Raw genomic sequence first — 26,197 nt, 5'->3', positions numbered from 1 at the left:
TTTATGCACACATTCTTTCTCTCACTCTCCTTTTTCTCCCTCTGTCCCTCTGAATATACCTCTTGCCCATCCTCTGGGTCACCCCCCCCCCTTGTCTTTCTTCCTGGACCTCCTGTCCCATGATCCTCTCGTATCCCCTTTTGCCTATCACCTGTCCAGCTCTCGGCTCTATCCCTCCCCCTCCTGTCTTCTCCTATCATTTTGGATCTCCCCCTCCCCCTCCAGCTTTCAAATCCCTTACTCACTCTTCCTTCAGTTAGTCCTGACGAAGGGTCTCGGCCTGAAACGTCGACTGCGCCTCTTCCTATAGATGCTGCCTGGCCTGCTGCGTTCACCAACAACTTTGATGTATGTTGCTTGAATTTCCAGCATCTGCAGAATTCCTGTTCTTTGCCTTTCAGTATTGAATTGTTTCCACTAAATAATCTCTTGTCATAGTACTTGACATAGTCCTTCATACTTTTATTTAAAAAAAAGCTGGCCTTGTTATATGGCACCACTATTGTGTTAATTGGAAATGATTTAGAGCAGATATGGCAGTTTAAAACCAGTCCTCTGAGGCCCTGCGGGCCAAGGTCCACACTTTTTCTGCCTCCATCTATAACTACACAGCTTGGCATAAATGTTGCTCTGACAATGCCTTCAAGCCTAGAGAATTAACAATATCGGAAAAACATGTCTAAAGCAACACCAGATGCACTTAAAAATTTGGCTGAACTGCAGGACAGGATTGCATATGCACTAAACACAAAAATCTGCAGGTAGCTGATAAAGCAGAGATTCCAGTCAGCAGATCATCTGAAAGCTCTACTACACCCAGTATAAATGGATAAAAAGAGAGCTGCAAGAACACCGTTCCCCAGAATATCAGAGGCTGAGCTAAACACTTCCAACCGAGGCATGACTGAGTAGGTGCATGGACGTCAGCGAGTTAGACCGGTGGGAAGAATTTAAAAGGAGAGCATTTTTCCTTCAGCAGTTTGTTCGAGGCATGACTGAACAGGCGAGTTAGACCGGTGGGAAGAATATAAAAAGACAGTTTTATAGATTGGATGTCAGAGTAGGGGGGAGTTAGAGTAAAGGGTCAAGGCGAGGCAAGTTACTTGTGAAGAATAGGAAGCATGTCTGCAAGGCTGGTGTTCTGTACTGGGTGTCGGACAGCCATATCTGTGCCAGTTGCGTTAAGCTGCAGCTCCTTGGAGACTGAGTTAGAGAACTGGAGACTCAGCTCGATGACCACCTTCTGGTCAGGGAAAGTGAGGAGGTGATAGATAGGAGCTATAGGCAAATAGTCACACTGGGGCCTTGGGAGACATGTAAGTGGATAACAGTCACGAGATCACAAGACAAAGGAGCAGAAGTAGGCTATTTGGCCCATGGAGTCTGCTCCACCACTCCACCATGAGCTAAACTATTCTCCCATCTAGTTTCAATTTCCAGCTTTTTCCACATATCCCTTGATACCCTGTTTAATTAGATACCTATCAATCTCCTCCTTAAACACCCTCAATGATTGGGCCTCCACAGCTGTACATGGCAACGAATTCCATAAATCCACGACCCTCTGGCTAACAAATTTCTCCTCATCTCTGTTTTAAATTGGTACCCTCTAATTCTAAGACTGTGGCCTGTTGTCCTGGACTCGCCCACCAAGGGAAACAGCCTTTCCACATCTACTCTGTCCAACCCTTTCAACATTTGAAATATTTCTATGAGATCCCCTCTTATTCTTCTATACTCTATTGAAAACAGTCCAAGAGCTGACAAACACTTCTCATATGTTAGCCCCTGCATTCCGGGAATTATCCTCGTAAATCTTCTCTGAACTCTCTCCAACATCAGAACATCCCTTCTAAGATAGGGCCCAGAACTGCACACAGTATTCCAAATGAGGTCTCACCAGTGCCCCATGGAGCCTCATCAACACCTCCTTACTCTTATACACTATTCCTCTTGAAATGAATGCCAACATAGCATTCCCTTTCCTCACAACACGCTGGAGGAACTCAGCAGGTCAGGCAGCATCCGTGGAAGCGATCAGTCAACGTTTCGGGCCAGAACCCTTTGTCAGGACTGAAGAGGGAAGGGGCAGAGGCCCTATAAAGAAGGTGCGGGGAGGGTGGGAAGGAGAAGGCTGGTAGGTGCCAGGTGAAAAACCAGTAAGGGGAGAGATAAAGGGGTGGGGGAGGGGAAGCAAGGAGGTGATAGGCAGGAAAGGTGAAGGAGGAATAGGGGAAAACACAATGGATAGTAGAAAGAGGCGGAACCATGAGGGAGGTGATAGGCAGCTGGGGGAGGGGGTAGAGTGAAATAGGGATAGGGGGAGGGAATTACTGGAAGTTGAAAAATTCTATGTTCATACCAAGGGGCTGGAGACTACCTAGACGGTATATGAGGTGTTGCTCCTCCAACCTGAGTTTAGCCTCATCATGGCAGTAGAGGAGGCCATGTATGGACATATCCGAATGGGAAGCAGAGTTGAAGTGGGTGGCAACCAGGAGATCTGTCTGTTGTGGTGGACAGAGCGGAGGTGCTCAACGAAGTGGTCCCCCAATCTGCGTTGGGTTTCACCGATGTAGAGGAGGCTGCATTGGGAGCACCGGATGCAATAGATGACCCCAACAGACTCACAAGTGAAGTGTTGTCTCACCTGGAAGGACTGTTTGGGGCCCTGAAAGGTGGCAAGAAAAGAGGTGTAGGGACAGGTGTAGCACTTGCGCTTACAGGGATAAGTGCCGGGTGGGAGATCTCTGGGGAGGGACGTGTGGATCAGGGAGTCGTGGAGGGACCGATCCCTGCAGAAAGCAGAGAGGGGTGGAGAGGGAAAGATGTGCTTAGTGGTAGGGTCCTGTTGAAGGTGGCAGAAGTTGCGGAGGGTAATGTGCTGGATCTGGAGGCTGGTGGGGTGGTAGGTGAGGACAAGGGGAACTCTGTCCCTGTTGTGGTGGCGGGAGGATGGGGTGAGGGCCGAAGTGTGGGAAATGGAGGAGATACGGGTGAGGGCATCATTGATGACAGCAGAAGGGAAACCACGATCCTTAAAGAAAGAGGACATTTGAAATGTCCTAGAACGGAAAGCCTCATCCTGGGAGCTGATGTGGCGGAGACAGAGGAACTGGGAATAGGAAACAGCATTTTTGCATGTGGCAGGGTGGGAAGAGCTATAGTCGAGGTAGTTATGAGAGTCAGTTGACTTGTAGAAGATGTCAGTGGACAGTCTGTCTCCAGAGATGGAGACTGAGACATCGATAAAGGGCAGAGAAGTGTCCAAGATAGACTAAGTGAATTTGAGGGCTGGGTGGAAGTTTGAAGTAAAGTTGATGAAATTGACGAGCTCAGCATGGGTGCAGGAAGCAGCACCAATGTAGTCGTCAATGTAGCATTCCCTTTCCTTGCGATCGAACCTGGTGGTTAACTTTTAGGGTATCCTGCACGAGGACCCCCAAGTCCCTTTGCATGTCCAATTTTTTAACTTTCTCCCCATCTAAATAATAATCTGCCCGATTATTTCTTCTTCCAAAATGTACAACCATACATTTCTCAACATTGTATCTCATCTGCCATTTCTTTGCCCACTCTCCTAAACTGACTCGCTGCAACCTTTCCGTTCCTTCAACACTTCCTGCACCTCCACCTATCTTGGTGTCATCCGCAAACTTAGCCACAAAACCATCTAATCCATAATCTAAATCATCACCATACATTGTAAAAATAAGCGGCCCCAACACCGACCCCCTGCGGAACACCACTAGTAACCGGCAACCAATCAGAATAGGCTCCCTTTATTCCCACCCTTTGTTTTCTGCCTATCAGCCAATGCTGCACCCGTTCCAATATCTTTCCTGTAATTCCATGCCTCTTATGCAGCACCTTATTGAAGGCCTTTTGAAAATCCAAATAAATAACATCCACAGCTTCTCCCTTGTCAATCTTATTTGAGATTACCTCAAAAAAATTCCAATAGGTTTGTGAGGCAGGATCTTCCCTTCATGAAACCATGCTGGCTTGGGCCTATCTTGTCACGCACCTCAAGGTATTTCATAACCTCGTCCTTGAGGATCGACTCCAATGACTTTCCAACTACCGATGTCAGACTAATAGGTCTGTAATTTTCTTTTTGCTGCCTCCCTCCTTTCTTAAACAGCGGAACTACATTTGCGACCTTCCAGTCCTCCGGAACCATGCCAGAGTCTATTGATTCCTGGAAGATCATTTCCAATGCCTCCGCAATCTCCAAAGCCACCTCCTTCAGAACCCGTGGGTGCACCTCATCTGGTCCGGGAGACTTATCAATTCTTAGTCCATTTAGCTTCCCAAGCACTTTCTCTCTAGTAATCTTGACTGTACCTAATTCTATTCCCTGAGACCTCTGGCTATCAGATATGTTGCTAATGTCTTCCACTGTAAAGACTGATGCAAAATACTCATTTAGTTCCTTTGCCATCTCTTTGTTACCCATTATAATTTCTCCAGCATCATTTTCAATCGGCCCTGTATTTACCCGTGTCTCTTAATCTTAATATATTTTTTTAAAACTCAGTATCCTTTTTTAATGTTAATTGCCAACTTCCTTTCATAATTCATCTTTTCTTTCCTAATGACTTTCTTAGTTTCCTTCTGTAAGTTTTTAAAAGTCGTTCAGTCCTCAGTTTTCCCACTAATTTTTGCTTCCTTGTACGTCGTCTCTTTTGCTTTTATTTTAGCCTTAACCTCTCTTGTTAGCCACATCTGTGCCATTTTTCCATTCATTATTTTCTTTTTTCTTGGAATATATTTTTCCTGCACTTTCCTTATTTCTTGTAGGAATTTCATCCAATTCTGCTCCACCGTCCCTCCATCTAGCTTACTTTTCCAATCTACCTGGGCCAGTTCTTCTCTCATACCACTAATTTCCTTTGTTCCACTGAAATATTGATACAGCTGATACCAGCTTCTCCTTTTCAAATTTGAAACTGAACTCAATCATATTATGATCACTACTTCCAAGGGGTCCCAATACCTCCAGCTCCCTAATCGCCTCAGGTTTATTACACAGCACCCAATCCAAAGCAGCCGACCCCCTGGTGGGCTTATGGATAAGCTGCTCCAAAAAGCCATCCCATAGGCATTCTATAAACTCCCTCTTCTGAGATCCAGTACCTTCCTGACTTCCCCAATCCACTTTCATATTAAAATCCCCCATAATTATCTTGACATTTTCCTTATGATACGCTTTTCTATTTCAAGCTGCAACTTGTAGTCCACATCCCAGCTGCTGTTTGGAGGCATGTATATAACTGCTATTAGTGTCTTTTTACCCTTGCTATTTCTTAACTCGACCCATAAGGATTCTACCTCTTCTGATCCTATGTCCCTTCTTTCTAGTGATTTGATATCGTTGCTTACCATCAGGGCCACACTACCCGCTTTACCTACCTATCTTTCCTGTACACTGTGTATCCTTGGACATTCAGCTCCCAATCGCATCCATCATTTAACCATGACTCAGTGATGGCCACAATGTCATATCTTTTAACCTGTAGCTGTACAACAAGGTCATCCACTTTATTTCTAATGCTGCGTGCATTTAAGTACAGTACGTTTAGATCAGTATCTGTTACCGATTTTTCTATATTTCTATCGCTCAGCAAATTATCCTGTCTATTCATCTGCCTGTCCTTCTTGCCATCTTTGCTGCACAGTATCTTTGACTTATTTCTATTTTCCTCTTCCTTGACCCTAACACCCTGGTTTCCTTCCCCCGCCAACATGTTTAAACCCTCCGTAACAGCTATATTAAACAATCCCGCCAGGATATTAGTACCCTTTGAGTTCAGGTGTAACCCATAATTTTTTTTTATAAGTCATACCTCACCCAAAATAGATCCCAATGATCCAAGACTTTGAAACCTTGCCCCCTGCACCAGTTACTTAGCCACACATTCATCTGCTTAATTCTGCTATTTTTACCTTCATTAGCGCGTGGCTCAGGCAGTAATCCTGAGATTATTACTCTGGAGATCTGACTTTTCCATTTTCTTCCTAGCTCCCAGTAATCTTCCTTCGGGACCTCCTCTCTTTTTCTGTCTATGTCATTGGTACTAACATGTACCAAGACTTCTGGCTTCTCGCTCTCTCTCCTCAGAATACTCTGGACCCGATCTGAAACATCCCGTACCCTGGCACCAGGGAGGCAACACTCCATCCGGGTATCCTTGTCCGGCTAGCAGAATCTCTTCTCTGTTCCCCTCATTATAGAATCCCCTGTAACTACTGCATTTCTCCTTGCTCTCTTGATCACGGCACTGGGCAGAGTGCCAGAGTCCCGTTCGCTGTGGTCTTCCTCTGTCAGGTCAACGTCTCCAACAGTATCTAAAACGATATATCGATTTCTGAGGGGGACTGTCACAGAGATGCTGTCCACTATCTCTGTATAGGTATAATCAATCACCTCCTCACTTTCCCTAATTAGCTGAAGGTCATCAAGTTGCAGCTCCAGATTCCTAACATGGTCCTTAAAGAGCCTCATCTCAATGCAGATGTAATCCTTGGGGAGGCTGGGAGTCTCCTAGGGTCCCCACATCTGGCACTCCAAGCACAACTCTAATCCTAGATGCATACCTCTAATGCTGCTGTTATTACTAAATAAATAAACCTGTAACTTACCTCTTTACTATGAGACTCAACAGTCGCAGGAAGCCTCTTCCCGTTTCCGCCTGAGCCCTATCCGCTGGATATGGTGGTGTTCTTTTTAAGCCTTCCGTGCTCTTGACGTCATGCGCCTGCGCAGACCTGGCCTTACCTCACTGGGAGCAACTCACCGAAGCCTCTCGAGCCAAAGCCTTCCTACTCTGTCTCCCACTACTCTGTAGCCGGCTCCGTTAATCTGCTCGCTTTTTAAACTCTCCTGGTGTCTTACTGGCCGACTTTCACACTCTTGCGCAGTTGTGCCCCGTTCAAACTGCCGAAGACATTACCTTCAGGAGATGGAAGGGGAAGAGTCAGATGCTAGAGAGTACCCCTGTGGCTGTCCCCCTTAATAATAAGTACTCCTGTTTGAGTACTGTTGGTGGGCGCGGGGTGGTGGGAGGACCTACCTGAGGGAAGCAACTGTGTCTCTGGCACAGAGTCTGGCCCTGTGGCTCAGAAGGGTGGGGAAAGGAAGAGGATGGCAGCAGTGAGGGACTCTATAGTTAGGGGGTCAGACAGGCGATTCTGTGGTAGCAGGAAAGAAACACTGATGGTAGTTTTCCTCCAGGATGTTTCTGATCGCATCTACAATATCCTAAAGTGGAAAGGTGAACAGCCAGAGGTCGTGATACATACTGGTACCAACGACATAGGTAGGAAAAGGGAGGAGGTCCTGAAAACAGACTACAGGGAGTTGGGAAAGAAGGATAGAGGCAGGACTACAAGCGTTGTAATCTCGGGATTACTGCCTGTACCATGCGACAGTGAGTATAGGGATAGACTGAGTTGGAGGATAAATGCGTGGCTGAGGAATTGGAGCAGAGGGCAGAGATTCAGATTTCTGGATTATTGGGACCTCTTTTGGGGCAGGTGTGACCTGTACAATAAGGGTGGATTGTACTTGCATCTGAGGCGGACCAATATCCTGGCAGGGAAGTTTGCTAAGACTATTGGAGAGAGTTTAAACTAGAATTGCTGGGGGGGGGGGGGAGGGGGGAGCAAAACTGAAGAGCTGGAGGAAGAGGTGGTTGGGTCAGAAATAGAGAAAGAAAGCTTGTAGGCAGTGTGAGAGAGAGGATAGACAGGTGATAGAGAAGGGATGCACTCAGACCGATGGTTTGAGATGTGTCTATTTTAATAGAAGAAAGCCCTTGACTCCGAGTGGAGTCATCAGGATGCCGTCATGACAGCGTTTTTTTTAGAAGGCTGTCTTATTTTTATGAGGTCACATTGCTAACTGGACGCTCAACCCAGCACGGATGGAAAGAGTGCAAGGGAACCGACTGGAACCGAACTCGGGAGCCTTTTCTCTGAAGTCCGGCTTGATGCTATTACAGCACCAGCTGGCTGTCTATTTTAATGCAAGGAGTATTATGAACAAAGCTGATGAGCTTAGAGAGTGGATCAGCACTTGGAGCTAAGATGTTGTGGCCATTACAGAGACTTAGATGGCTCAGGGGCAGGAATGGCTACTTAGAATGCCAGGCTTTAGATGTTTCAGAAAGGACAGGGAGAGGGGTCAGAAGAGATGAGGGTGTGGCACTGCTGGTCAGAGATAGTGTCATGGCTGCAGAAAAGGAGTAAGTCATGGAGGGTCATCTACTGAATCTCTGTGGGTAGAAGTTAGAAACAGGAAGCGGTCAGTAACTCTACTGGGTGTTTTTTTTATATAGACCACCCAATAGTAACAGGCATGAAGGAGCAGATAGGGAGACAGATTCTGGAACTGTGCAATAATAACAGGGTTGTTGTGATGGGAAATTTTAATTACCCCATTATTTATTGGCATCTCCCTAGAGCAAGGGGTTTAGATGGGGTGGAGTTTTTTAGTTGTGTTCAGGAAGATTTCCTGACACAATACTGTATGTAAATAAGCCTGCAAGAGGAGAGGCTGTACTTGATCTGGTATTGGGAAATGAACCTGGTCAGGTGTCAGGTCTCTTAGTGGGAGAGCATTTTGTAGATAGTGATCACAATTCTATCTCCTTTACCCTAGCACTAGAGTGGGATAGGAGCAGACAAGTTGGGAAAGTGTTTAATTGGATTAAGGGGAAATGTGAAGCTATCAGGCAGGAACTTGGAAGTATAAATTAGGAGCAGATGTTTTCAGGGAAATGTATGGCAGAAATGTGGCAAATGTTCCGGGGATATTTGTGTGGCATTCTGCATAGGTACATTCCAGTGAGACAGGGAAAAGTTGGTAGGGTACAGGAGCAATGGTGTACAATGGCTGTTGAAAATCTAGTCAAGAAGAAAAGAAAAACTTACAAAAGGTTCAAAAAGCTAGGTAATGATAGAGATCTAGAAAATTATACGGCTAGTGAGAAGGAGCTTAAAAATAAAATTAGGAGAGCCAGGAGGGACCATGAGAAGGCCTTGGCGGACAGGATTAAGAAGACACCAAGGTATTCTACAAGTATGTGAACAGCAAGGGGATAAGACATGAGAGAATGGGACCAATCAAGTGTGACAGTAGAAAAGTGTATATGGAACCGGAGGAGGTAGTGCAGGTACTGAATGAATACTTTGCTTCAGTTTTCACTATGGAAAGGGACTTTGACGATTGTAGGGATGACTTGCAGCAGACTGAAATGCTTGAGCATATAGACATTAAGAAAGAGGATGTGCTGGAGCTTTTGGAAAGCATCAAGTTGGATGAGATTGCTGAACCTCTGGCAATGATCTTTGCATCATCAATTGTGACGGGAGAGGTTCCGGAGGATTGGAAAGTTGCAGATGTTGCTCCCTTATTCAAGAAAGGGAGTGGAGATAGCCCAGGAAATTATAGACCAGTGAGTCTTACATCAGTAGTTGGTAAGATGATGGAGAAGATCCTGAGAGGCAGGATTTATGAGCATTTAGAGAGGCATAATATGATTAGGAATAGTCAGCATGGCTTTGTCAAAGGCAGGTCATGCCTCATGAGCCTGATTGAATTTTTTTAGGATGTGACTAAACACATTGATGAAAGTAGAGCAGTAGATGCAGTGTGTATGGATTTCAGCAAGGCATTTGACAAAAGTACCCCATGCAAGGCTTACTGAGAAAGTAAGGAGGCATGGGATCCAAGGGGACCTTACTTTGTGGATCCAGAATTGGCTTGCCCACAGAAGGCAAAGTGGTTGTAGACAGGTCATATTCTGCATGGAGGTTGGTGACCAGTGGTATGCCTCAGTGATCTGTTCTGGGACTCCTTCTCTTCATGATTTTTATAAGTGAGCTGGATGAGGAAGTGGAGGGATGGGTTAGTAAATTTGCTGATTACACAAAGGTTGGGGGTATTGTGGTTAGTGTGGAGGGCTGTCGGTGGTTACAGCGGGACATTGATAGGATGCAAAACTGGGCTGAGAAGTGGCAGAAGGAGTTCAACCCAGGTAAGTGTGAGGTGGTTCATTTTGGTCGATCAAATATGATGGCAGAATATAGTATTAATGGTAAGATTCCTGGCAGTGTGGAGGATAAGAGGGACCTTGGGGTCAGATTCCATAGGACACGCAAAGCTGCTGTGCAGTTTGACTGTGTGGTTAAGAAGGCATACGGTACATTGGCCTTCATCGATCATTGGATTGAGTTCAAGAGCTGAGAGGTAATGTTACAGCTAAATAGGACCCTGGTCAGACCCCACTTGAAGTACTGTGCTCAGTTCTGGTCACTTGACTATAGGAAGGATATGGAAACCATAGAAAGGGTACAGAGGAGATTTACAAGGATGTTGTCTGGATTGGGGAGCATGCCTTATGAGAATAGGTTGAGTGAAGTTGGCCTTTTTATCCTTTGAATGATGGAGGATGAGAGGTGACCTGATAGAGGTGTACAAGATGATGAGAGGCATTGATCATGTGGATAGTCAGAGGCTTTTTCCCAGACCTGAAATGGCTAACACAAGAAGGCACAGTTTTAAGGTGCTTGAAAGTAGGTACAGAGGAGATGTCAGGGTTAAGTTTTTTTTAAAGAGAGCAGAGAGTGGAAGGAGCTGCTGGCAACGGTGGTGGAGGCAGATCCAATAGGGTCTTTTAAGAGGCTCTTGGATAGGTACATGGAGCTTAGGAAAATAGAGGGCTGTGGGTAACTCTAGGTAATTTCTAATGTAAGTACAGGTTTGGCACAGCATTGTGGGCCAAAGGGCCTGTATTGTGCGGTAGGTTTTCTGCATTTCTGTGTAATTATCATAAGCCATAACTACCTGATGGATAGTATATCACTGCCTACTGTGAGTCCTTTATTTATTACAGAGCCAGCTCTCAGCTATTTCCTTTCACTTCCAGCAATATCAAACTGTTGACACCACTGGAATTGGATCAAACTATTACCTCTAGCCAAGGTGTTCTGGTACACTTACAGCAATGACAGCAATGTGGAAAATCAGCTATTTGAAAAAAGTGGGACAGATCCAGTGTGCATAAAAACCAATCGATCAATCATCTCATTCATCAACAAAGTGATAGTAGGACATATCATCAGTGCTGTCACCAGAAATGCTCACTGAAGCTCAGTTGGGGTTCTACCAGCAAACCAGGATCAAAGAGTTTTGGAGAAAGAGCAATTCAACTCCAATAATTTATCGGGAGAAATTGCAAGGCTTGTATCCTAGGCGCAACCACCTTCAACTACTTCCTTCAGTGTTCTGTCCCCTCCTATACATTTGGAAGTGGGAATGTAAATATCAGTTATATTTATGAGTCCTCAAATAACGAAGCAGCCCATGGCTGGTATTGGCAATACTTGGCACTATTCAGTCTTGGGTTAATTTTGGGTGCTTGTAGTTACTAGTTTTTTTTGAGTGGATTTGCATAGGACTACTTCAGAGTTCTCTGAATTGTTCTTGGTTGATTTGCCCCACTGAATATATTGTGCAATTAGGATGATGGCCAAACTCAAAAGAAACTATGTGAGGTGAGAGGAATGCTATTGTTTGTACTGAGGTAGTAATGGTGAGCTGCTAGATCTGACTTTAGCCTTTTCAGCAAATGGCATTTTACCCCATTGTCCTTCAGCTCTGTTTTCATTCCATGTGGACTACAAGGTTAATATTTGGCTTTTGTTTGTTTGTGTATAAACAACATGCATACAATAGCATGATGGTTAAATTACTAAATGAGTGTTCAACAGCAAAAAATTGGAGGAATTAGAATATAAGTAACTAAATAAATCTGGAATTAAAGGAAACATAGCAAATTAGTAATGGGAACCATGAAATTTTCCTGGTTTGCAAATAGTCTGTCCTACATTTGACTTTAACTTGGGTTGACTGCTTTGTCAAAGTCAATTAGAGAAGGATAATAAATGCTAATTTATTTTTTTTTTTGAAGCAGTGTCCACATCCTATAAAGTACATATAATCTTTGCCATTCTGGGAGTTGCTCTTTGATTGCATACTTGCTGCATTGATATCATATTTATGATCACAAACAAAGTAGTTTCCAACCACATGGCATGAACACCAATTTCTCTGACTTTCCCCCTTCTTTTATCACCCTCTGTTTCCCCTCCTTCCCTTTCTTGCATGGTCCACTGCCCTCGTTTATTAGATTCCTCCTCCGTCAGCCTTTAAGGACCCTAATGGCAGTTGTATACAAGCTTCCAACCAGCAGCTGGGGTGTGGATTACAAATTACAGCAGGAGATAGAAAAGGCATGTCTGAAGGGCAAGAGAGAGAATTTATAGAATGTCTAAGAGATGGCTTTTTAAAACTGCTTGTTGTTGAGCCCGCTAGGGGATCGGCTGTGCTGGATTGGGTGTTCTGCAATGATCTGGAGGTGGTAAGAGAGCTTAAGGTTAAGGAACCCTTCGGGAACAGTGATCACAATATGATCGAGTTCACTTTGAAATTTGAGAAGGAAAAACTAAATTCCAAAGTGTTGGTATTTCAGTGGAATAAAGGAAATTACAATGGCATGAGAGGGGAACTAGCCAAAGTTGACTGGAAAGAGACACTAGCAGGAAGGACAGCAGAGAAACAATGGTTGCAGTTTCTGCAAAAAATAAGGGAAATGAAAGACAGATATTTTCCAAATAAGAAGAAATCTTCGACTGGAAGAAGGATACCACCGTGACTGGCAAGTGAAGTCAGAGCCAAAGTAAAAGCAAAAAAGAGGGCATAGAAGGAAGTCAAAGTTAGTGGGGAGATAGAGGATTGGGAAGCTTTTATAAACTTACAGAAGGAAACTAAGACTGTCATTAGGAAGGAAAAGATAAATTATGAAAGGAAGCTGGTGACAAATATCAAAGAAGATATTAAAAGATTTTTAAAGTATATAAAGGGTAAAAGAGAGTTAAAGGCAGATATAGGACCAATAGAAAATGATGCTGGAGATATTGTAATGAGAGACACAGAGATGGCATAGGAACTGAAGTGTATTTTGCATCAGTCTTCACAGTGGAAGACATCTGCAGTATACCGGGCATTCAAGAGTGTCAGGGAATTGAAGTTTGTGCAGTGAAAATTATGACTGAGAAGGTGCTCAGGAAGCTTAATGGTCTGAAGGGGGATAAATCTCCTGGACCTGATGGAATGCACCTCAGGCTTCTGAAGGAAGTAGCTGGAGAGATTACGGAGGCATTAACAATGATCTTTTAAGAATCGATAGATTCTGGCATTGTACCAGATGACTGGAAAATTGCAAATGTTACTCCGCTATTTAAGAAGGGTGGGAGACAGCAGAAAGGAAACTATAGACCTGTTAGCCTGACATCAGTGGTTGGGAAGTTGTTGGAATTAATTGTTAGGGATGAGGTTATGGAGGCACATGACAAGATAGGTCAAAGCCAGCATGGTTTCCTGAGAGGAAAATCTTGCCTGACTAGCCTACTGTAATTTATTGAGGAAATTACAAACCGCCCAAGGAATTACAGGGAAGTCAGTAGTGTGGGTAGAGCATTGACTAATCGGCAGAAAACAGAGAATGGGAATAAAGGCATCCTATTCTGGCTGGCTGCCGGTTACCAGTGGAGTTCTATAGGGGTCGGTGTTTGGACCATTGCTTTTCACTATGATTTGGACTATGGGATTAATGAATTTGTGGCTATATTTGCCAATGACATAAAGATAGGTGGAAGAGCGGGTAGTGGTGAGGGAGCAGAGAACCAGCAGAGAGACTTAGATATTTTCGGGGAATGGGCAAAGAAATGGCAAATGAAATGAAATGTTGGAAAGTGTCTGGTCATGCACTTTTGTGGAAGAAATAAACAGGAAGATTATTATTTAGGTCGGGGGAGAATTCAGGATACAGAGATGGAAAAGGACTTAGGAGTCCTTATGCAGGATACCCTAAAGGTTAACCTCCAGGTTGAGTTGGTGGTGAAGAAGGCGAATGCAATGTTGGCATTCATTTCTAAAGGTATAGAATATAAGAACCGGGATGTGATGCTGAGGCTCTATAAGGCACTCGTGAGACCACACTTGGAGTATTGTGTGCAGTTCTGGGCTCCTTATTTTAGAAAGGACATACTGATATTGGAGAGGGTTCAGAGAAGATTCACGAGAATGATTCCAGGAATGAAAGGGTTACTGTATGAGGAATGTCTGGAGCTCTTGGGCTGTATTCCCTGGAGTTGAGGAGAATGAGGGGGAGATCTCATAGAAACATTCCAAATGTTAAAGGGCCTGAACACATTAGCATTACCATTGCCATGGTAGGGGAGTCTCAGACAAGAGAGCATGACTTCAGGATTGAAGGATGTCCATTTAGAAAAGAGATGCAGAGAAATTACTTCAGTCAGAGGGTGTTGAATTTGTTGCCATGAGCAGTTGTGGAGGCTAGGTCATTGGGTACATTTAAGGCAGAGATGGATAGCTTTTTGATTAGCCAGGGCATCAAAGAGTATGGGGAGAAGGCAGGGGAGTGGGGATGACTGGAAAAATTGGATCAATCTATGATCAAATTGCGGAGCAGACTCGATGGGCTGAATGGCCTACTTCTGCTCCTATATCTTATGGTCTTATGGTCTTTAACTTTTCTACCCTTCTCTCCCCTTTATTCCCTCACTGGTCTTGCTTATCCCCTACCAGCTTGTACTCCTTTCCCCAACCCCACCTTCTTATTCTTGCTTCTGCCTCTTTCCTTTTCAGTCTGATGAAGGGTCTTGACTTGAAACATCGACCGTTTACTCCCCTCCATTGATGCAGCCTGACTTACTAAGTTCCTTTAGCATTTTGTATGTGTGTTGCTTAAGATTTCCAGTATCTGCAGAAATTCTTGTGTTTGCAAAATGTTTTTTTTTAACAAGCTGATTGGCAGCTTCCTATAACAGTTGTTTTTATTGTCTTTTTTTCGTGATACTGTGCACCTGAATTACAATTGTGCAGGTTTCTGCACCACCTCTGTGGGAATAACTAGGAACTGCTTCAAATTTCAAAGTAAATTTATTATCAAAGTACATATGTCACCATGTACAACCCTGAGAATGATTTTCTTGCAGGCGTACTAAATAAATCCATAATAGAATAATAACTATAGTAGAATCACTGAAAGACCGCACCAGCTTGGGTAGTCAATCAGTGTACAAAAGACACCAAACTGTAAATACAAAAAGAAAGAAGTAGCAGTAGTAGAACAATACATATCAAGAGCATGAGATGGAACCCTTGTCAGTGAGTCCACAGGTTGTGGGAACTTTTCAGTGATGGGGCAAGTGAAGTTGTGTGAAGTTATCCCCTTTGTTCAAGAGCCTGATGTTTGAGGGGTAATAACTGTTCCCAAACCTGGTGGTGTGAGTCCTGGGGCTCCAATATCACCTTCCTGATGGCAGTAGTGAGAAGAGGCATGTCCTGGGTGGTGGCGGGGGGGTCCTTGATGATGTGTGCTGCCTTCCTGCAACAGCGCCTCATGTAGGTGTGCTCAGTAATGTTGAGAGTTTTACTCATTATGGTCTGGGCTACATCAACTACTTTTTGTATGATTTTCCATTTAAGGGTGTTAGTGTTCCGTATCAGGCTGGGACGCAGCCAGTCAATATACTCTCCTCGACACATCTGTAAAAGTTCATCGAAGTTTCAGATGTCATGCAGAATCCAAGCAAACTCCTAACAAAGTAGAAGTGCTGCCATGCTTTCTTCAAATTGCACTTGGGTGCTGGACCCAGGACAGGTCCTTTGAAATAGTAACACCATGGAATTTAAAGCTCCTGACCCCCTCCAACTCTGATCCTCCAAGGAAGCCTGGCTCATGGTTTCCTCCTCCTGAAGTCAATGATCAGCTCCTTGGTCTTGCCGACAGTGAGTTGAGGTTGTTGTTATAGCACCACTCAGCAAGGTTTTCAACTTCCTTCCTATAAGCTGTTTCAGCCTGTGATAGCAGTTTCAACAGCAATCTTGAATATGGCATTGGAGGTGTGCTTAGCCACACAATCATAAGTGTAAACCAAGCAGAGCAACAGGCTAAGCACACAACAATGTGGTGCACCTGTGCTGATGGAGATTGTGGAGGATTGTTGCCAATCTGAACTGACTAGGGTTTGCAAGTGAGGAAATCAGGGATCCAGTTGCACAAGGAAGTATTGAGGCCAAGGTCTTGAAGCTTATTGATTAGCCTTAAGGGGCTGATAGTATTGAATGCCAAGCTGAAGTTGATACAGAGCATCCTGTTATATGCATCTTTGCTGTCCAGATGTTCCAGGGTTGACTGAAGAGCCAAGAGATGACTTTTGAGGTAGGCAAATTTGGAGTGGATTTAAGGTGTTTCCTCAGGCAGTAGTTGATGTGTTTAATTGTTAACCTCTCAAAACACTTCATCGCATGATGATCCAAGTGCCCCTGGATGATGGTCATTGAGGCGGGTTGCCAAGTTCCTCTTGGTACCAGTATAATGAAGCTTGATTGAAGCAGGTGGGTCCCTCAGACTGCCCAAGTGAGAAGTTAAAGATTCCTGTGAACATCCTAGCCAGTTGATTAGCACAGGCTAGATACCTTGTCTGGGCCGGGTCCTTCCCGTGGATTCACCCCCCCCCCACCCCCGAAGGCTGTTCACACATCGACCTCAGAGACTGAAATCATAGGATCATCTGTGGCAGTGCGAGTTCATGGTTCCTCCATGTTTTGATGGTCAAAGCAAGCATTGAAGGCATTGAGCTCATTTGGAACCAAAGCCGTGTTGTCACTGTGTCATTTGATTTAACTTTATAAGAGATGATAATATTCAAGCCCTGCCACAACTGTTGAGCATCCTTTGTTGATTCAAGTTTAATCTGGAATTGCCACTTTGCCCATGAGATGCCTTTCCAGAGATAGTACCTGGAACTCTTGTAACTTTCTTGGTCTCCAGATTTGAATGCCTCTGATCTGGCCCTCAGCAGATTGCGGATATCATGGTTCATCCAAGACTTTTGGTTGGGGAAGACTCTGAATGATTTTGTGGGGACACACTCAACTACAACTGTTTTGATAAAGTCTATGACAACCGTGGTGTATTCATTCAGATTCACAGATGAGTCCTTGGACACGGCCCAGTCCGCTGACTTGAAACAACCCCGTAGCTGCTTCTTTGCCTCCCGCGACCACTTCTTTTGTTGTCCTAATCTCTCTTTAGCCTCTGCGTATATGCAGGTAGAAGAAGGACAGCTAAGTGATTAGATTTACTGAAATGCAGTCTGGGCATGGAACGGAAGGCATTCCTTATTGAGTATAACAGTGGTTTTGTGTGTTGGAATCTCTGGTGCTACAGGTTATATGTTGATGTACCGTAATTGGGCAGGGTTTTCTTCAAACAAGCCTGGTTGAAGTCCTCAATTATGATTTGAAATGCTTCTGGATGGACTTTTTTATTTGGAGACAACATCATGCAGTATTTGAAGTGTTTTAAAGTGATTATAGTCAACTGCTAGTGGTATGTAAACTGTAGACAGGATTATGGAGGAGAATTCTAGGTAAATAAAATGGTTGGAATTTGACCTTTGGGTGTCAAAATCAGGGGAACACAAGTTTGACAAAGCCGCCGCATCGGAGCACCACCGAGTTTATCATGAAACACACACCTCCACCTTTTGCCTTTTCCGAATCAGCAGTTAGATTCATTCTGTGAATCGAGAAGCCATCAGGTCTGATTGCCGTATCAAGAATGTTAGGAGCAAACTATGTCTTTTTCACACACAGAAACAACAATTTCTTATTTTCCTCCAATACAACTATCTTGCCCCCAGGTCTTCAATTTTTTTTCTCCAGTGACTATACATTTGCTAACAAATTGATGAACCTTCATCTGCTTAAAGGTGCCACATCTGCTAAGTCTAACAAGTCCTTCAGAAGATCTTGAAATCTGTAGATCATTAAGTTGATATAAAAGTAAATTTAAGGAAATTTACATGCTGCAAATTGCATGAGGGTAATTCAAAAGAAGTATATTTAGAAGAAGACAGCTAGAAAGTGAGGCTGAAAAAATAACAACAGGGGCCAAGGAGATGGCAGATGAACTAAATGAATATTTTGCATCGGTCTTCACTGTGGAAGACACTAGCAGTGTGCCAGATGTTGAGGGGTGTGAGGGAAGAGAAGTGAGTACAATTAATATTACAAGGGAGAACGTGCTCAAAAAACTGAAAGACCTAAGGTAAGTCCGTCACCCAGGGTGGATGAACTGCACCCTAGTGTTCTGAAAGAGGTAGAGATTGTGAAGGCATTAGTAATGATCTTTCAAAAATCATTGGAATTTGGCATGATGCCAGAGAACTGGAAAATTACAAATGTCATTCCACTGTTTAAGAAAGGAGGAAGGCAGCAGAAAGGAAATTATAGACCAGTTAGCCTGATCTCAGTGGTTAGGAAGATGTTGGAGTCAATTGTTAAGAATGAGGTTATGGAGTACTTGATGACACAGGTAAAGATAGGACAAAGTCAGATTGGTTTCCAAGGGAAAATCTTGCCTGACGAACCTGTTAGAATTGTTTGAGAAGATTACAAGTAGGATAGATAAAGGGGATGTAGTTGGTGTTGTATATTTGGATTTTCAGAAAGCCCTTTGACAAGGTGCCACACACAAGGCTGCTTACCAAGTAAAGGTATTACAGGGAAGTTACTGGCATTGATGGAGCATTGGCTGATTGGTAGGAGGCAGAGACTGGGAATAAAAGGATCATTTTCTGGTTGACTGCCAGTGACTAGTGGTGTTCCACAGGGGTCGGTGTTAGGACAGCTTTTGATGCTGTATATCAATGATTTGGATAATAGCGTAGGTGGCTTTTTGCTAAGTTTATAAGTGATACGAAGATTGGTGGAGGGGCAGGTAGTGTTGAGGAAACATGTAGGCTGTTGAAGGACTTGGACGGATTAGGCAATGGTCAAGGGAGTGGCAAATGAAATACAATGTTGGAAAATGCATGGTCAAGCACTTTGGTAGTAGAAATAAATGTGTGGACTATTTTCTAAATGGGGAGAAAATCCAAAAATCTGAGATGCAAGGGGATTTGGGAGTCCTTGTGCAGAACACCCTAAAGGTTAATTTGTAGGTTGAGTCAGTGATGAGGAAGACAAATGCAATGTTCACATTCATCTCAAGAGGTCTAGAATACAAGAGCAGGGATGTGATATTGAGGCTTTATAAGGCACTGGTGAGACCTCATCTTGAGTATTGTGAACAGTTTTGGTCGCACCTAAGAAAAGATGTGCTGGCATTGGAGAGGGTACAGAGGAGGTTCACAAGGATGATTCCGGGATTGGCAGGGTTATTTTGCGAGGAGCGTTTGATAGCTCTGGGTCTGTACTCACTGGAATTTAGAAGGATAAGGGGGATCTCGTTGAAATCTTTCGAATGTTGAAAGGCTTAGACAGAGTAGATGTGGAAAGGATGTTTCCCATGGTTGGGGAGTCTAGGGCAAGAGGACACAGCCTTAGGATAGAGGGGTGTCCGTTTAAAACAGATGTGGAGAAATCTCTTTAGCCAGAGGGTGGTGAATTTGTGGAATTTATTACAACAGGCAGCTGTGGAGGCCAGGTTGTTGGGGGTATTTAAGGCAGAGCTTGATAGGTTCTTGATTTGGACAATGGCATCAATGGTTACAGGGAGAAGGGCTGAGGAAGGAGGGATAAAGGATCAGCTATGGTTGAATGGAAGAGAGCCTTGATGGGCCAAATGGCCTAATTCTGCTCCTACATCTTACGGTGTTATTGTCTAAGTATTGTATGTATCCTGCAGTATGTCACCACAGTTCACCAGCACTATTTGTTTTGCATATGGTCTCAAATTCCTAAAGCAAAATGTTTAAAATTCTCTTCTAGAGTAAAAGTAGCTGAAACCTAAAGTTCTCAAGCTTCTTGACTGTGCGAAAAAAAAACGCATTGCTTGTTCCTTGGAGCTCCACAATTGGCAGTTTAAATTTGTTTGACTAGAGTTATTTCAATGTTAAAGAATAGGTGATGCATCTACAAAATGCCTTCATGTTTTGTAGTGTTGAAGTTGCTATATAAATGCAAATTATTCTCACTGCTTCAGAATTGAGCTCTATTCAGGGGCATGCTATTAACCCATTATCTTTTTAACTAAATCTCAATTTAGCACGAAGCTTTTAAAAAGTCAACATTCCTATAACCTTGTTGCTTCCTCATCCACAGCTGTTGTTTATCCTTCTCAGCAAAATACTTTCACAGCAGAAATATAATTCCCTTTTTTAGTACCTCGTCAAATTGTTCTCTCTCTGACTTCTCAATCTGTTCAAACATAGAGCAAACAAAATACCTGCTTTCTCCAATAATTAGCAGTTGTACATGAATAATTTCTTCCTGTTGTTCTTCACATATACAAGTCTCAAATGAGGCTGAATTCACCCACAGCTCTACGTTATAAATGAATCTATTATTAATATACCAGTTCATTCTGTACCCCAGTGTGATTTGTGTAGTGAAACTTACAGCTGACAGTTCCTGGTGAGAAATTTTACTCTTACATGCCTTTATGGGACTGGAATCCTCTGGTGGGCTAATTTGCTTTACCAGTTCTTCTAAAGTTCTGGAACGCAACTGAAAATAAAGAAGAGGGGAAAAATAGTTAAAAAAAATAATGAGAGTCAGTGGTTTGCAGCTTCAGTGTTAACCTCGGGTGCTGTTTGTGTGGAGGTGGTTTGTTCTCCCTGTGATCAGGTGTCGTTTTCCCCTAGGCATTCAGATATTTTGTCTAGGTGCCAAAGTCATGATGGTTGATAATTGGTTACTGTAATTTGTGACTAGTGTAGGTGGGGAGTTGGTAATTGGGTGCAGGGGTGTATGGAGTAGATGAAGATGTGAGAAGAAAAATGGGATTATTATAGAAGGGTGCAGCATGGGTGCGGTAGGCTGAAGGGCTTGTTACTGTACTGTGTGACTGACTAAATTGAAGTTGAATAGTAAGACTATGTGGAGACTAAGATTATGTTTGCATAATGTTTTATCAAAAACAAAAGCCTAATGCTGTGAAATCTGAATGAAGTTTTAAAACAAGATTCCAATATTAGGGAGCATGCTTAAATATTATAAGATGTTTTAAAACTAACTATTATACTATTTTTCCTGATTTCTTCACTTCCCCTACCTGTCACCCATAAGCCATAGAATACTACAGCACAGAAGCAGGCCCTTTGTCCAATCTAGTCCATGCAGACCTGATCTTCTGTCTAGTCCTATCTTCCTGCACCTGGGCCATATCCATCCAAACCCCTCCCATCCATGTATCTATACAAACTTCTCTTACAATTGAACATATATCTCCCACTTCTGCTGGCAGCTGTTTCTAATTGAAGGAACTCTCCCTCATGTTCCCTTAAATATTTCATCTTTCACTCTAAACCAATACTTTGTGCTTGTCTCACCCAACCTGAGGGGTAAGAAGCCTGCATGCATTCACAGTATTTGTATCCCTCGATTTTCCATACCAATATAAGATTTATCCTTGTTCTCCTACATTCTAGGGAATAAAGTCCTAACCTATTCGATTTTTCCCGTAACTCAAATCCCAACATCCTTGTAAATTTTCTCTTCACTCTTTTAATCTTAATGACATCATTCCTGGATGCAGATAACCAGAACTGCACACAATACTTCAACTTTGGCCTCACCAACATATTGTACAACTTCAACATTGTATCCCAACTTCTGTACTCAGTGTCTTGATTTATGAAGACCAATATTCCAAAAGCTCTCTTTATGTCTTTATCTAACTGTGACAGTGCTTTCAAGGAATTATGGATATGTATTCCCAGATTCCTTTATTCTACCACACACTTCTGAGCCGTACTATTCACAATGCAAGTCTTCCCCTGGTTTGTCCTCCCAAACTGCAGCATCTCTCATTTTCCTTCATTAAATGGCATTTGCCATTTTTTTTAGCCCATTTTTCTTGCTGGTCCAGATTCCACTGCAAGCTTTAATAGACTCCCTCGCTGTCCACTATGCCCCCAATCTTGTCAATGGCTGATTCAGTGTGCTGTTATCATCCAAGTTATTGATATTTATGACGAGCAATAATGGACCCAGCACTGATCCCTGTAGCAGATTGGTAGTCACAGGCCTCCAGTCAGGGATAACTATCTACTATCAATCACTCTCTGGCTTCTCCTGCTAAGCAATGTTGAATCCAGTTGGCTACTTTATACTGAATGCCAAGCAACTGAACTTTCTGCATCAGCTTCCTTTGTCACTTTTCACCCCACACGAAATTCGAGATTTACTTGAGATTTACAGCAAGCAGAATGGAGTGTGGCATAAAAACCTTAATATAGAGAAATGTAAAATGCATATTTGGCCAAAAGAATGTTCAGAAACCTTGTAAGGTAAATGACAGTTTTAGAGGATGTTTGGAATCAGAGAATCAAATTTGAATGACAATTTTTACCCAGGAAAGTGCCACAACATGTTTAGGCAACATTTAGTAAAATGTTTGGCATCCCATGCTTGATAAGTAGCATAAACATTAACAAGCGACTAGATTGAAACACTGGTTAAGGAATAACTGGTCCAATTTTTTTCACCACATTTTAGAATAATGCAAAGATCCAAGTGAAGATGAAGAAAAGATTTGTCAAAATTGTTCCAGGGATGAGGGATCTTTAGATATAAGGTTGAGCTGGGATCTGGACCAGCTAGAAAAATGTGTTGAAAAATGGCATATGGAATTTAAAGCAGACAAGTGGGAGATGTTGCATTTGGTGGGGGGGGGGGGAGAGGAGAGTGCAGTAGGGCACTGCAGAATGTAGTAGAACAGAGGGATCTGGGAATACAATTTCATAATGCCTTGGAAGTAGCATTACAGGTAGGTAGGGTTGTAAAGAGAGCACATTGTCCTTCATAAATCGAAAGTGTTGAGTACAGGACTTGGCATGTGTTATGTTGAAGTTGTATAAGACATTGGTTAAGCCTAATCTGGAGTATTGAGTGCAGTTCTTGTCACCCACCCACAGGAAAGATGCAAATAAGATTTGAAACAGTACAGAGAAAATATACAAGGTTGTTGCTGGGACTTGAGGATCTGAATTATAGGGAAAGGTTGAATATATTCTCTAGAATGTAGGAGAATGTGGAGAGATTTGATAGAGGTATACAAAGATAGGATAAATGCTTTTTCCACTGAGGTTAGGTGAGCTTGAATTCAAGATCATGGTTTAAGGGTGAAAGGTGAAATGTTTAAAGGGAATGCAAGTGTAAACTTCTTCATTCAGAGTGTGGTGAGAGTGTGAACTGAGTTGCTAGCAGAAGTGGGTTTGGTTTCAACTTCAGATAAATGTGGATAGCAACAGGGATGGGAGGGGTATGGAGGGATATGGTCCAGGTCCAGGTCCATAGGACTAGGCAGAATAATAGTTTGGCAGAGACTATATGGGACAAAGGGCCTGTTTCTATGCTGTAATATTATATGAATTTAAGACTGGTATGGAAACAGAAAATCCTGCAAAATGTAGTGAATACAACCCAGTCCATCATGAGAAAAGCCTTCCCCACCACTGAGCACATCTACATGGAGTGTTGTCACAGAAAACAGCATCTATCCTCAGGGACCCCCACCACCCAGGACAGGCTGTCTTCTTGCTGCTGCATTCAGGAAGAAGGTACAGGAGCCTCGGGACTCACACCACCAGGTCAGGAGCAGTTATTACCTCTCAACCATCAGGCTGTTGAACCAAGAGAGATAACTTGCATCACTGGAATGTTCCTACAATCTATGGACTCACTTTCAAGGACTCTGCATCGCTTGTTCTCTATTTATTTATTTCTTATTTTATTATTATTATTATTATTTCTTTATTTTTGTATTTGCAGTTTATTGTCTCTCGCATACTGGTTGAACACCCAGTTTGTGCGGTCTTTCCTTGATTGTTCTCTGGTTTTTATTCTATTATGGATTTATTAATTATGTCTGTGTAACCCTCAGGTTCTTTCAGCTGTGCAAGTCTAGGGAAGACCATCTCTGGCTCCGCCAAATGGGTGAGATTGAGATGCGAGTCCACCCCAAAACCATCCTGTTTGTGTGGATGCTGCATGATTTGTTACCCTGTTACAAATCAGTACCATGCAATAACGGACAGTGCACTGCATACAATTGAACGATTTAGCTTTATAATTCTTAATCTGACTACAGGGTTAGTGAAGAAAAAGCAAAAAAAAAAGGGCCCATTTTAATGAAACAGTCAAATATGCACATTGGAGTTCATGGTTTCCCATTCGCTGATCCTCCTCAATCTCCCCAGCCTTTGTCAGACCATGGCTCCGCTCCAGTGTCTTCTCTCCATTTCCCGCCGAACAAAAGACCCAGATCACCCTGGTGTCAGGCACACGGCACGAAAACACCCTCCCATCCTTGGACAGCTCACATTCCAAAGCACCCATTATCTCTAACCATAACCCAAACACTGCTTCTACAGAAAGACTATTACATTAGCAGTGAAACCTTTCCCAGGGTGTTACATCTGCAAGGAAATACCTCTCACGGTTGTATATGGTGACTATTTGCACTTTGATAATGAGTTTACTTTGAACTTCGAAAAGAGGTTTCAGGACATTTTATTTGGGTGCACAGGATCATGACAGGTCTAGATAAGTTAAATAGAGGGAAGCATCAAGGACCAAAGCACAAAGATACAGGGATGAACAAAATTTTGGACAATTTCATTATGTCTACAGCTCACTGCTTCTAAGATTGGTTGAATTGTGTCAAATAGGGCTTTAAAAAAGAGGGCCAGAGAGGCACTTAAGATGTGATCATTTATAGGGATAAGGCATGAGAATGTGATTGAGTTGTGGAGGAAGTAGGTGAATGGATTAAATGCTCTCTTTAATCTCTCATTTTGGAAGTCTGAGGTTCTAACCTACTTCAAGCAGGCCTCATTTATACTGGTGTCCAAGAAAAACATGATAATCTGCCTCAATACCTATTGTCTATCACTTGTTTATGGTGATATAGTACTTTAAGAGGTTGGTGATGAAACATATCAACCCGCACCTGAGGAGCAACTTGGATCTGCTCCGATTTGTCTACCATCACAGCAGATGCTATTTCATTGGCTCTTTACTCAACTCTGGAAAATTTGGACAGTGAAGATGCATACATCATGATGCTCTTCATTGATTACAGATCTGCATTCAACACTATCATCCTTTCAAAACTAAACAATAAGCTCCAAGACCATGACCATTTCCACTATTTCCTCATTTGCAGACCCTAGTCAGTTCAGGTTGTCAACAGCATCTCCTCCACAATCTCCATCTCTGCACAGGTGTATCACAAGGTTGCAATGCAAAGATGAGTTATTAAGAGACAAAGAAAACCTTGGTCAAAGAATTGGAGTGTAAAGGGAAAGAAACATGGAGAGCAAGAGGGAGGTGGAGTAGTTAATGTTGGAAATAGCGCAGATATTTGAAGCAATAAAAGCAGAAAATTTTGAGAATATCCTGATCACTTTTAAGGTTTTTCTGATTTTGTGGAGCACTGAATTCCCTTTTAGTGTCTGACTTTAAATCCAGTACAGATTCTATCCATGTGCACGGAATTGGTTTCATCACTTAGTACAGATGAGCATATTCTGTCAGAAAAATGTAATGGTTAGTGTATTTTTATTGCAGTTAAGACATTGTGTAGAATGGAATGTGAATGACGGATAAGAAATTCCTTTCTGAAAAGAAAGATTCTTTAAAAGAAACTCAGAACAAACGGTAAACCAAGGGGGAAAACTTGCATGTGGAAACCAACACCCACAAAACACTAGAGGAACTTGGCAAGTCAAGTAGCATCTATAGAAATGAATAGACTGTCAACATTTTGGGCTGAGATCCTTCTTCAGGACTGGAAAGGAAGGGAGGAAGATGCCAGAATAAGAAAGGTGCGGGGAGACGAAGGTGGCTAGCTGGAAAGTGATAGACGAAGCCTGGGAAGCCTGGTGGATAGCAAAGATAAAGGGCTGGAGAAGAAGGAATCAGTTTGGAGTGTAGAGTGGACGGTGGGAGAAAGGGAAGGAGCAGGATCCAGGGGGAGGTGATAGGCAGGTGACGAGAGACAAGAGACCAAAGTATGGAATGGAAGAAAAGGGGAGAGGAAGGGAATTTTTTTTTTAATGGAATGAGAAATCGATATTCAAGCCGCGA

The 26,197-nt window shown here is 43.0% G+C and overlaps 1 protein-coding gene across 5 annotated transcripts in view; it reads left to right on the top strand.

Moving 5' to 3' along the window:
* The window catches only part of LOC134344972 (ribosomal protein S6 kinase alpha-5), a 338,866-nt gene that overhangs the window by 103,060 nt on the left and 209,609 nt on the right, over positions 1-26,197 (top strand). The gene's annotated exons all lie outside the window — the stretch shown is intronic.

Source organism: Mobula hypostoma, chromosome 1 (genome assembly GCF_963921235.1).
Source record: "Mobula hypostoma chromosome 1, sMobHyp1.1, whole genome shotgun sequence".
Taxonomy (NCBI): domain Eukaryota; kingdom Metazoa; phylum Chordata; class Chondrichthyes; order Myliobatiformes; family Myliobatidae; genus Mobula; species Mobula hypostoma.
Note: the sequence above shows the minus strand (reverse complement) of the source record. Positions and strands in the feature narration are given on the sequence as shown.